This window comes from Fistularia commersonii, chromosome 30 (genome assembly GCF_037954325.1).
Source record: "Fistularia commersonii isolate RoL2024-O1a breed Wild chromosome 30, RoL_Fcom_v1.0, whole genome shotgun sequence".
Classification (NCBI taxonomy): Eukaryota; Metazoa; Chordata; class Actinopteri; order Syngnathiformes; family Fistulariidae; genus Fistularia; species Fistularia commersonii.
In genome coordinates this window covers 11841444-11854598 of record NC_141313.1, presented here as the reverse complement: position 1 = coordinate 11854598, position 13155 = coordinate 11841444, and the positions used below count along the sequence as shown (strand labels likewise).

The following is a 13155-nucleotide window of genomic DNA, read 5'->3' as shown; positions in this document are numbered from 1 at the left end:
CTGCTCAATCAGATTGCCAGGAGACGGTGACAATGCACCAAAGGTATCTGTAAATATGGTTGTGCAGACGTGCCCTTGACCTCAGCGTATGTCCCTTGACACTGCGACGTATCAGAGTCACAACAATTGCCAAAATGAAGAGCCTGAGCAGCAGGGTTTGAATGAAACCAGAACTAGTAGAGGCTCTAATGCCAAGGAGGATTTAATGACAGAAAAACTTAATTTGTCCCCAAGGGGCAATTGAGGGACACATGGGGTAGCAGCATCAAAATTGTGAACATCAAGAAGAATAATTTGAAAAAAAAAATTCAAGCGACAGACTTATATATATATATATATATATAGATATATACACACACACACACACACACACACACACACACACACACACGGGCTTAAATTATTTGCTCACCTCCCTTGACCCGCATATGAACTTAAGTGACATCCCATTCCTAATCCATAGGGTTAAATATGACATGGGTCCACCCTTTGCAGCTTTAACAGCTTCAACTCATCTGGGAAGGCTGTCCGCAAGGTTCAGGACTGTGTTTATGGGAATTTTTGACCATTCTTCCAGAAGAGCATTTGTGAGGTTACACAACGATGTTAAATGAGAAGGCCTGGCTCTCAGTCTCCACCTGATTTCATCCCAAAGGTGTTCTGTGGGGTTGAAGTAAGGACCCTGCGCAGGCCAGCCAAGTTCATCCACACCAGACTGTCATCCATGTCTTTATGTACCTTGCTGTGTGCACTGGTGCACAGTCATGTTGGAAAAGGAAGGGTCCAGCTCCAAACTGTTCCCACAAAGTTGGAAGCATGGAATTATCTACAATATCTTGGTATGCTGAAGCTTTCAGAGTTCCTTTCACTGGGACAAAGGAGCCAAGCCCAGCTCCTCAAAAACAACCCCACACCAAAAACCCCCTCCACCAAACATCACACTTGGCACAATGCGGTCAGACAAGTACCGTTCTCCTGGCAACCACCAAACACAGACTCATCTATCAGATTGCCCAAAGGAGCAGCTCAGTTCGTTACTCCAGAGAACACCCCACTTTACACTACTGTATCCCACACTTTGTATTGCACATAGCGATGTGTGGCTTGGATGCAGCTGTTCAGCCATGGAGACCCATCCTATGAAGCTCTCTGTGCTCTGTTCTTGAGCTAATCTGTTCTTGAGCTAATCTGAAGGCCACGTGAAGTTTGAAGGTCTGTAGTAAGTGACTGCAGAAAGTTGACGACCTCTCTGCACTATGCGCCTCAGCATCCACTGACCCCGCTCCATCAGTTTATACGGCCTGCCACTTAGTGGCTGATTTACTGTAGTTCCCAAACACTTCTATGTTCTTATAATATAGCTGACAGTTGACCGGAATATTTAGGAGCAAGGTAATTTCACAGCTGGACTTGTTGTACAGGTGGCATCCTATCCCAGTCCCATGCTGGAATTAACTGAGATCCTGTGAACAACCCATTCTTTCACAAATGTTTGTAAAAACAGTCTGCATGCCTAGGTGCTTGATTTCATACGCCTGCAGCCTGGGAAGTGATTGGAACGCCTGATTCCCTTTATTTGGATGGGTTAGCCAATACTTTAAGCCACATAGTGTATATATATGGTGAGATATGGGCCCAGGGCTCTGGTTGCAGCTCTCGTCACCAGTGAGCCTGATTGAGCAGGTGAATGATTCCACTGCAGCTGATCAGCCCTTGTCAAGCGGAGGATAAGAGGAGCCTGCCACCAGCCCTTTGGGCGTAGATTGTGGGTTGTTCCTGGTGGTTGACGCCTCTCCTTGCCAGCCCTTGGTTCCTGAGACCCCTGTGACATTGCCCAGGCAGCAACCACGCCCCAGCACAGCTCCCCATTTACTTTTCCTCATCAATTAACCCTTTAAGTTCCTGAATATCCTTGCGTTTTGGTCAAGCACCACCTTCCTTAAAACATGACAGAACAATCTGGCCATTCTGACCCAGCGGACACTCTCCTGAGAGCCATTGCTGAACAAGGTTCTCTTGTTCACTCTCCCGACGCTGTTCTTAGGTCCCTCAGCCTAAGACAAGAACACTAACCAGCGTTTGGATCAGCTGACTCAGCTGCTCCTGAGCCCTCAGCCTAGTCCATCTCCTCCTCCTACAGAGGCCTCCACTGCCCCACCAGTCTCCCAGGCCCTTGTCACTTCACAAGATGTTAGCTCACCCATGCGAAATAAATTCTCGGAAGAGGCAGGCTGTTGTGGAGGATTTCTTCTACATCGCACCCGGGTCTTTAATTGTTCCCCACATTGCTTCCCCCACAACAACGCAAAGATTTAGTTTATCCTGGACCTCCTTTCCGACAAGGCTCTAAGATTGGCCGGGGCCCGATTCCGGGACCCTTCCAGCTTTGGTTACACCTTCAAGGAGTTCAGAGATCTTGAAATGCTCACACAGGTCCGCGAACTATTTCTGACTTTGCCATTGAGGTTAGGACATTTGCTGCTGCATCTGGGCGGAACTCTCACACCCTAAAGAGCACCCCTTTCATGCCTTCAATGAGACCTTGAAGGATGAATTAGCCCCCTTGGATGAGCCTGAGGGGCTGATATCCTTGGCTACCGGCCTCAGTAACCAGCTGAGGGAGAGGAACAAGCAAAGAGGAAAACAGCGGGTCGAGCATAGAACTGACTATCCACCTTCCAGCTCTTCCATCCATCTAGGACCCAGCTTCACCACTGAAGCCAATGCAGGTGGGTCATGCCCACCTGTCTCTGGAGGAACGTCAGCAGCATTTGCGATCTTATCATTGCCTCTACTGCAGCTCCGCTGGCCAAGTCTGCCTCCTGCTAACCCTGAGGTGGCTGACCCAGCTGACTTGTCCCCGAAGAATATCAAGTTCAGGCAAGTCTTTAGCAAACATAAGGCTCTCTCACGTCCTCTTCACCACCCCTACAATTGCACAATAAATCTTCTCCCTGGGGTGCCGCTACCTGCCAGTTGACTATTTAATATTTCCCGTCTGGAAGAGAAGCCATGGAGAGATACATCCACGAATCACTCACGGCAGGTATTATCCGTCACTCATCATCCCCCCTGGAGGCTTTTTTTTTCTTTGTCGATAAGAAGGATGGCTCTCTCTGGCATTGTATTGACTACAGAGAACTGAATCAGATCACCATCAAGAATAAGTATCCCTTACACCTCCTATTGTCAGCGTTTGAACCAGCTCAGGGTGCGACTGATTTTTACAAGTTCGACCTCTGCAACGCGTACCTCCTCATTTGGATCTGCCAGGGAGACGGATGGAAGACCACCTTTAAGATCCCCATTGGGCACTTTGAATACCTAGTCATGCCCTTAGACCTTTGCAATGCCCCCGCTGTGTTTCAAGCCCTGGTCGACGATCTACTCCGTGACTTTCGGAACACTTTTGTTTGAAAAGACGAAAATGTCATCCAGATAGACAAAGTCTCTCTTGGACCACGGGCAGCAAGTATGAATGGTCCTGCAGCGATTGCTGGAGAACCACCTCTACGTCAAGGCTGAGAAATGAGTTTCATGTTCCCCTTTCATGTTCCTCATGTGTGCTTGAGGTCGACTCTTCTGAAACACTGGTCGGTGCAGTACTTTCCCAATGCTCGGACTCTAATGGAAGGCTTCACTCTTGTGCCTTTTACTCCCCCAGCCAAGATGAACTTTGATGTGGGAAATTGGGAACTTCTTGCCATCAAGGAGTTGCGACATTGGTTGGAGGGTGCTGAGCATCCAGTGCTAATCTGGCCTGATCACAAAAACCTAGCTTACCTACATTCAGCCAAATGTTCTAACTCTCATCAGTCCTGTTGGTGTCTTTTTTTTTCCCTTCTCCCCGGTTCAACCTTTCCATCTCATATCTTTCAGGTGGTCAAAACACAAAGTCTGATGCTCTTTTGCATCAGTTCTCCTCAGATGACACCGACAAGACCCCAGCTTCCATCCCACCACCCAACTGCACCGTTTGGGCTCTCTCTTGGGCTATTGAAGATGTCATCAACCAGGGGATCCAGACGGAACCGGGCCCTGGCACTCGTGCACCTGGGAAGATATACATCTTGCCGTTGACTTCGCCGCTGCAGGCACATCTGGTCCACCGTGCTGCAGCGCACTTCTGAGCAAAACCGCCACTTTGCTGACCGGAAGCGGACTCCTACTCCTGTCTATTCACCTGAGCAGAGTCTGGCACTCTTCCTGTGACGTTCCCTTAAAATCTACCTCCCGGAAGTTGACCCCTAGGTTCATCAGCCCTTTGAGGTAGAGTCTGTAATCACCCCCTCTGCAATTCACTGCCTCCTAGCCTCCACATTCACAGGACCTTCCACGTGTCCCGGGTCAAGCCTGTCCATGCGAGTGCCTTGTGCCCTCCTCCGGAGCCCCTGCGCCCGCCCTGGTGATGAGGGTGTTACTGGAAATTGAGTTGGACGGTTCTGGGGACGAAGATTGCCTTTCTCTGGGTTTTGCCGGCAGAGCAGAGGGGAGCCACTGGAAGTACGGGTGTACCATGTAGGACTGACGTGCGAGGATCTTTTTTGGCTGCTCTCAATATTTGACTTTCATTGAAGCAGGGGAGAGGGGTGTGAGGGGTTGACCATTTATTTTGGAGCAGACCAAGGTAGTGTGCTCCAGGCGACTCCATCGTGTTGGGTGGTGGAGTGGAACCAGCAGGTGAAGGAGAAGGTCATTGCATTCTCAATGTAATCATAATAGAATCTGGTAAAATGTTGCTGCTACTAGGTACTGCCGTTGGGTAACGGTGACATTTGATGATCTCCTCAGTGTTAGAGAACTTTAGGAGGTTGTTGAAGAGAGTGCCCAGATATCTGTACTCCTTCACTGTTTCTACTGGCTCCCCTTATATGGTGGAGGTGATTGCCTCTCACCCACGGCTCTCCCTCCTCCATCCCACTCCGGTGTATCTGAATTTTGGAGCCAACTCTGGACACAGTGGGGTCGTTTGTACTCATTACCGAGCTGATGGCGAACACATGTCGCCAACAGCCAATGACAAAGAGGAGGCGGAAATCAGAAAATGGTGTCTGAAGATGAAGACAACAGGAATGAGCAGGACTATCAGAACTACGATGGTAATGAAACAAAACTGGACTACATTAATGGAATAAAAGGGCAGATAGCTACGCTAATGACTTAGCAATTAGATATTTTTCTTCCATGTTTATTCACATGGACAACATGGTTGCTCTGGCCAGAGGGGTCTGAGCTGTACAGTCGACGTCCGTTGGTTTGACAAGTGGTCTAGTCTATCGTCTTAAAGGAAGCTGACAGAGCCGGTCGATTGGCATGAGCTTAAAGTCGGTAAAGACAGTGAAAGTAGTGTTTCCCCCGATGACAGCAACAGAACAGATGACTAACGTAAACTCCTACGCTTCGTAGGTTGGCAGGCAGGTCACCTCTCTGGATGCCTCAGAACAGTGTGTCCCATCCACTGCGCCGTTGGAAAATGCGCACTTTCACCTGATTGGTCCAAACATTATTTATTCAGCACACTAATTATGTCCTGGTACGTCTATCTATGTGGGCAGCATGCAGTGACAGGCAGAAAAATGAAATAGAAGGCCACAGGTGGTGAATGAACCTGTGGATCTACCTGCTTCTGAGTCATTCTAGATCAGGGGTGTCAAACGTACAGCCTGTGGGCCGATATTGGCCCAGCAGGGAGGTCCAATCCAGCCCGTGGAATAAATCTACAATTTGAAAAAATACATCAAAATCAAAAACTATTTTTTCGTTTTAAATAAAAATGCAGTTCCTATACTGTCTGCTAGGGGTGCACTGTAGTCAGTGTTAGCAACATGGCACAACTCTATTGACTCAGAACTTACAGCAGATTGCATCAATGCAGCTTCCGGTTCTGTCAATAGCATTTTTACTTATTGTTAGAAATGTGCCTGCCCCGACACCCTTATCAGCAAGATGATGTTGTCAAAAAAGAGAAATGTGGACATGGAGTGTAGGGTTTTTAAAGAAAATGGACCACTTCTTATTTGTAATTTCAGGTTAATAAGAAACCTATGCTCGGTGTGGATGCAGTATGTTTCTGTGCCACTATGAGACTTGCCATTGACAAAAAAAATCAACAAAATGCACAAAGAACTGAGAAGACAGAAATGAGGCATAGTGTTGTTGAAATTGTTCTAACTTTTCTTCATCAATCTCAGGTTGTTCGTCATGTATTTTTTAATGGAATAGTGCATTACATATGAAAATTGTTATAATTTCCCTGTTCTTCTGTACACTAAAACAAAGGAAAAATTTGGTAATACTTCTAGGTAACTACGCTTTATTGGTCTGGGCCCATTGACATCAAATTAGGCTATATCTGGACCCCAGACCAAAATAAGTTTGATAGCCCTCAAGCCAATACAGCGAAAGTTAGAATGCGTTTAAATTCACTTTTACTGGCGAACCCACCAAGTAGACTTGGGGAAAAGCTGTCAAACAGAGCCACGGTTCCAAGCAAACTTAAACTCCATCTCCAACTACACAGACTTCAAGACTAGAACACGGACTATTTGGTTCATCTGCATAAACAGACTGAGAAATAGGAAGTTGTTGAAGAAAACCACCAAGACAGGTGAGAAAGCTCTGAAAGCCAACGAAAAAGTTGCTGAATTCATAGCTAAATCCATCCAGCCACACACCATGGCAGAGACATTAATACTGCCTGCCTGCAAAATCATCGGAGAAGAAATACTGCGGCTCTGGCGCCGTTAAAGAAATAGCCCAAGACTGCAGTTTCATTTGATTTCATTAAAAACGTCTTGGACATATTTATTTAGCGCCGTGCCATGTGATTTTTCTAATGTAAAACACTGCCTTACAAGACCAAGAATGCTGGCAGGGAGATCTTGTAACATCCCAGCCTGTCACCATCCTGCAACCATCACTTCCAAGACACAGAGAGCATCAAAGAATCACCTCCACAGCTGAGAGTCTGATCTGAAAGCAGGGTGCGATCACAAGTGGAAAAAGAGGCTGGTGCCATGTCATCTCTTGCAAAGAAGACAAAAAAGATCATGTGCTCTGCAGACACCCGGCTCAGCTGCTGTCGGCTGCAAGCTGATTTATAGAGATATAGGATATCTCGGAGTGGGTGAGCACTCACTGATTCAAAACTGGTATTGGCCTCCATGTTGAGATTGTATGCAAGGGAGACGTGGATTTTATATGACCGAAAACTAAGCGTCCTAAGCAGCAAACTGGAGCGAGGCTGGTAAACATAGTAGCCGCGCACCCTTTGGAGATTCTGTCAAAACCTCAAGGGATGACATGAACTATCCTGGTCTTCAGACAACTTTGGGTGATTCTTCTTGTGTATCTCTGAAACACAGGCAGCCACCCGTTGACCGCCATGGAAATGGAGGATGGCCGGCAAATATAGCACAGCAGTTTCAAAGAGCCAGTTTCATTCTCATTTTATATCAAATCCATCTTTTGCTTTGGGTCAGACTGGATGGCAATAAACATCCTGGGAAGGCCACACTGTTCTGATCTTCCAATCGTCATTTAGTTTCCTCTTAAACAGAGGTAAACTCCCAACACTTTGTCTGACAGCTCCATCAGAACCAGGGCAATGAATTCCTAAAAAACATACGGCGGTTGAATAGCTGCTAACAATAAAAATGTGCTGAAACAAACCTATAAACAGTTTGTCTTCTAAAAATTCTCCCAGCATCACAGAGGAAATGAGATCCAATGGATCCAGGATGTTGTTGCAGATTTCATTTGTTGAGATTTAAAAAAAAATTTAAATCGAATAGCATTAAGTGGTCTACTATAAGTACCTGGGTGTTCAGCTGAACAATAAACTAGAAAGGTGTCACAGCATTGATGGAAAGGTCGGAGCAGACTGTTACCTGCTGAGGAGACGCAGGTCCTTTGGAGTGCAGGGGCTCTCCTCAGGACCTTCTTCCACACTGTAGAACAGATGGCAAACTCAAATACACAGTGGGCCAAAATTCAAAACTGGGCCAACATTGATATTTATGGAAAAAAAATGCAACAAAAAAAAATAAAATTTTTATATTTTAATATTGCACAAATGTAAAATAGAAATTCAAATAAAAAATGTACATTAATGACATTCATTTCTGAAATAAAAATAAAATAAAAAACACTTTTTTGTGAAGGCTTTTTTTTTACAGCCTTCTGAATTAAATTTCAACAGTAACCTTTTTCCGCAGGCCAATAATAAATGTAAATTAAAATAACAATTATAAACCAATTAACTAAGAATGATGTCCTTCAATGAACTTGAACCCATTCAAACCAATGTCATGAAGTGGGCAGAAAAAGCGCATAAAGAAAACTCAGTTTGATCTACTCTGATCTTCTGCCTTTTTTTTCGCCATTTTTCGGAGGGGTAGCTCTGTGCCAGTATTAGTGTGAGGTCGCTATGACTACTGCCAACTGTGGAGAGGGCGTTTATGGGTCCTGTCGTGATTTTCATGCCAAAAAAGCAGCAGAGCATTCTGGGACTTGTATTATTGGCGCACTGTAGGCTAGAATACCAGCTCTTAATAGTCATTTGGTATGGCTTTGCCAGCCATATATTATTACACTGCAGGCCAGAGTTCGAAACCTATGCTGTTGTGGCATCAGCCGTTATCTTTGGAGTAGTCTGCTGGAGCAGGAAGAAGATAGACAAACTGCAGAGAAAAACTAGCTCCATCCTGGGGGTCCCGTGGGTTCAGGACATGTGGTGGAAGAGAGGAGGGTGGTAGGTAAGCTGCCATCTCTGATGAAGAACACCTCCCACCACATGAGAGCATCATGACGGCACTGAGTAGCTCCTTCACCCAAAGTGTGAAGGAGAGATTATTCTAGAGGTCCTTCCTGCCAGCTGCTGTTCGACCATTTTACACTCAGCTCACTCTCAATAGACTTCCTTTTCATTCATTCGTCCACTCTTTTGTCCATCTACTCGTGTCCATTCATCTCTCAGACACTCAGGTATTACCACTGCAAGGATTGCCGTTGTTCGCTGCTTGTCGCTACTTTTGCACGTTTATACTGTTTATATATGGTTGACATGTTTTTTAGGTGCAACTCGTTAAAGAAGTCCTACCTGTTTATATATATTGTTAACACTGTTTATTGTTTATTCTTGGTTTTCTATTTTTGATAACTTTTCTTGCATCGTCCACTTTCATATGTGAGTGCTTGAAATTTCCCCACTGTGGGACAATTGAAGGAATATTGTATTCTAAATCCCCAAGCTAACTGTGTCTTTGCCTCTTTAATGCTGACTTCTTTTTCTGCAGTATCTGCCAATTTGCACCGAGCAGATTCCTATTTGTCTTCGATGTCGCCTCATTGTTTTGTCATAGGTTGGTGTAGTGTGCCCTAGAGTGTATTTGAAAGCGGCAAACAAGCAGGTGTGGTGAATAATCAATGAATTGTTGGGTCAGAAATAACTAGAGAAGTTGCATAGGAACAAATGCACAGTGAGCCCAAAGGAATGGCTAAGCTGTTTGAGTTCATCTGCTTGAAGGTAGAGTTGGGGAAATTTGGCACCACTGTTAAAAACACAGGAGTTGCACAATGTAAGAATTTTGAGTGACATGCCAAGCAGGTCGTGCAGCCGGGGAGGAGATCTGTCCGCCCTGGTCCAAGCCGTCATCCAGCGGCGAAAAGAGCATCCCAGTCGTATCCCCAGGAGGGGGAGCAGGGCTGGGAGGCTGTGGCGTCAACACACCAGGTGTGGATCCGTCCTGAGACACCACCTCGGTGCCTCTTGGAGGTTGGGGACAACGTCCGGGAAGTAGCAGAGCAGGGAGTTGTTCCTTGTTTCTAAACATAGGACAGGAGAGAGTGTGTCTACTACAGGTGGACGGTGCTGCCTGGTCACCCGGGGACAGATTATACCAGAACACTGGCCAGCTGTCCAACCCCAACAATGGGAACTCCATCTTGGTCAGGGAACTGCAGAGCAGCTCTTCACCGTCGTGGGAACACCGGCTGGTTTGTAGGAGCACACCCATCTTGTTTACATTTGCGGACTTTGAGAAGGTGTTTGGGGGATCTTTGGGAATATGGGGGCGCCTGAGGTTGTTGTTATGAAGCTCTGGATAAAACGGCTGTGCCTGAATACTTGGCACTACATCATACATACGTCCACAGAGTGCCGGGCTTTGCCAGGACTGCCCTTTGTCACTGCTTCTGTTTTCACGGAGAGGATCTGCGGAGGAAATCCTCGGGTACGACGACCTCTGCATCGCTCATCTGCTTCCCATGTACAATGTGGTCCTTTTGGTGTCATCACCACTGATCTCCACCAGGACCTGGGGGCAGTTTGATGTGGAACGTGAAGCAGTAAGAAAGAGTAAGCCTACAGCTCTGGGTCGGCCGGTCCCTCCAGGATAGGAGGAAGGTACCGCCTCTGGCAAAGGAGGTTCAGTATCCTGAAGTCTCCGTCACAGATGGCCTGGAGAGACAGGTTCATGTCATGTAGGCGCTTCATCAGTTGGGATCCCATTGATAAATCAGTCTGTTGATTATCGATCCCTCACCTGAGGTCAGACAAAGGGTTCCCTGTCGAAGAACGTGCACGTCAGAACAAATTCCTTTCCATCCTCGGACTCTGAGGAGGACCTCTGCCTGGGCTTCAGATGATGGTGATGTACTGCCACCTGCTGGAGTACGGAGTACCCCTGCATCCCAGCTCCTCTGCCGTATAGTGTCGTTCCCAGCATACGAGCCAACCTCCAGTCCGCAGGTAAAGCCCTCTTAGAAGAGCTTCAAATCTCACTGACTTTCACAAACATTGAAACAGAAGTATTTTTTCCACCAGATTGCCTTTGTGACCCCAGACAGGTAAACTATAAATCGGCAGTCTGTTCCGTGTCACAATTATAGCATTAACGGGAGACGGGAGAGACAACATTCATGGTTGCCATCCTTCATAGAAATTCAGTGCCCAGAGGAAATTACAAATAATTAAGTGCTTCCAAATATATTAACTGACACTTCTTTTTTTAATCAAGTCTGAACATTTGGTGACCTTTCATTTAATTGTCACTTGAAGTGAAAAAGTTAAAAATTATTTTGATAACAATGTCCTCTCATGGAAAACAGCATATTCTCTTAAGTGACAAACTGGGGGCATCTTCTGAATTATCGTGACTGTGAATTCACTCTGCTGGCAAATTATACTTTGATTAAGTCATTAAGTAATGAGTTTAATTCAAAGATTGAGTAAAATGTTAAATAGCCAGTGGAGTTATTGAATTGCTATCACCTTATCTAGTCATTTTGTGTTAAACAGGTGTTCGAGAATATCAAAAATAAAAATGTGAGTCTTACCTGGAGAACCCTGGGCAGGAGGCATCGGGATGACTTCTGGGAGACTTTCAGTCTCGCGATCATTTCAGCATTTTTAACGCCATCTAATGGGCAGTGAGCGTCAAAACACCGAGATGCCCATATTTTTTAAAAGGCCCGTGGAGGGATCTCAAACTTCTCCCTTGTGCAGTACCACAGGTACTGCAACATCTTCACGATGCAGGAAGCCAGAGGTGAACGGCAGCAGCTTGTTCACACCGCAAGGAGACATAAAATTCATAGAGTTTGGATTGTCGTCTATTTTGTTTTGATCTTCTCGTCCTGATATCGGTAGAGCAGTAACTCTAGGACACTTTACTCCCAGGAAGATGAATCTGTGGTTTGGCTCTGAAAGAATATTACTTCTAGATGTTTACTGAAGATGGCAAATATGTCCAGCCCTCAACGCGTCACAAAAGCGCCTTTGCTGGACACGTCTGGTGGCTGAGCTTGACAATCCACCTTCAAGATCATCCCAACTTCCATATGGATGGATACTTTCTTGTTCTGCGCCAGGGAGTTGATCATGGCTGAACTACCTCAAGCCATACGGTGGAGGCCCATGGGACCACCCACTGTGGGACGCTGGTCAGAGGAGGCTTCAGTTTTCCCTCGGAGCCAGAGACAAAACATAAGGATGGGGGTTGCCATGTTGTAGCTTCAAAGGTGCAGGTATATATATGCGGAGTGTGGTCCCCAGGCCTTCACCAAACCCTGGAATATCTGTGTAATTTTCTTTTTTTTGGTGATGCAACTCAAAAGCTGTTGCCGCTTACGATTTGGCCTTGGACCCAACTCCGTCAAACATGCCACAGAGGCTGCAAGCTGAATGTGGTGCTTCACTGAGGTTCAGACACATCAACCAATAGTTTTATTGCTATTGTTCATTCAGGTCCACATTGCAGTTACAGGTGGGGGGTGACCAGGAGCATCTGCCAGGCATGTGCGCGGCTCACTCGGGTCGACTTGCGGATTTGCTCAAACCAAAGAAATGCGGAACGTGACTGCGCCTCCTCCCTGTAAATTGCACAGGTCTGATCGCCTGGCCACAGGGGAGGAGCTCGCCGGGAAGCCATAGCTCTGTAAGGTGCTAACCATCTGAACAACAAAATATTGCATCAAACCGCTTTCGCCACATACATAGAAAGTAGGACTACAATGCAAGGATTCCATCGACACACAAAGTAAGAAGGTTGCGCGTGAAATGAGGGTTGTGCAGTAACGCCCACTGACCACTGGCAGAGAATGAGGCTCGTTGCAGGATCGGGGAGCCTTAGCAGGAGCACAGAGGCGAGGCCTGCCATCATTTGTACGTACAAGACATCTGGAAATCAAACCACTGGTCCTCAAGCAAGGCAGTATCAAAAGATGGATTCTTTTAGAAATCATGAATGTACGGGGCGCTAAAATCTCCTTAGAAATATAGAAACTTGAATCACTGGATGCAGACTGGAGGAAAAGTTGGGCATATATCTTTAATAAATAATTCATTCATTCATTGTCTAAACCGCTTGTCCCGCAGGGGGGCTGGAGCCCATCCCAGCTGTCATTGGTTCGCCTGTCAATCAAAGGGCCACATATAGAGACGTACAACCACCCATTCTCAGCCACACGTGCAGGTAATTTAGAGTCTTTCATGAACCCCCTGTGTGATTCTGGATTGGCGGAGGAGAACGGAGAACCTGGAGGAAACCCACGCAGACACGGGGAAAACGTGCAAACTCCACACCGAGAGGCTACTGTCAGAATCAAATCCAGGACATTCTTGCTGTGAGGCAGCAGTGCTAGCAACCGCCCCAA

The 13155-nt window shown here is 46.4% G+C and overlaps 1 long non-coding RNA gene across 1 annotated transcript; it reads right to left on the bottom strand.

The window, feature by feature from the left end:
• Positions 1-8050: 8050 nt before the first annotated feature.
• On the bottom strand, positions 8051-11104 carry LOC147216445 (uncharacterized). Its single transcript, XR_015109113.1, has 2 exons — positions 10545-11104; positions 8051-10459 (listed from the first exon to the last, which is right to left on the bottom strand). It is a non-coding gene; the product is annotated as an uncharacterized LOC147216445 (long non-coding RNA).
• Between the last annotated feature and the right edge of the window lie 2051 nt (positions 11105-13155).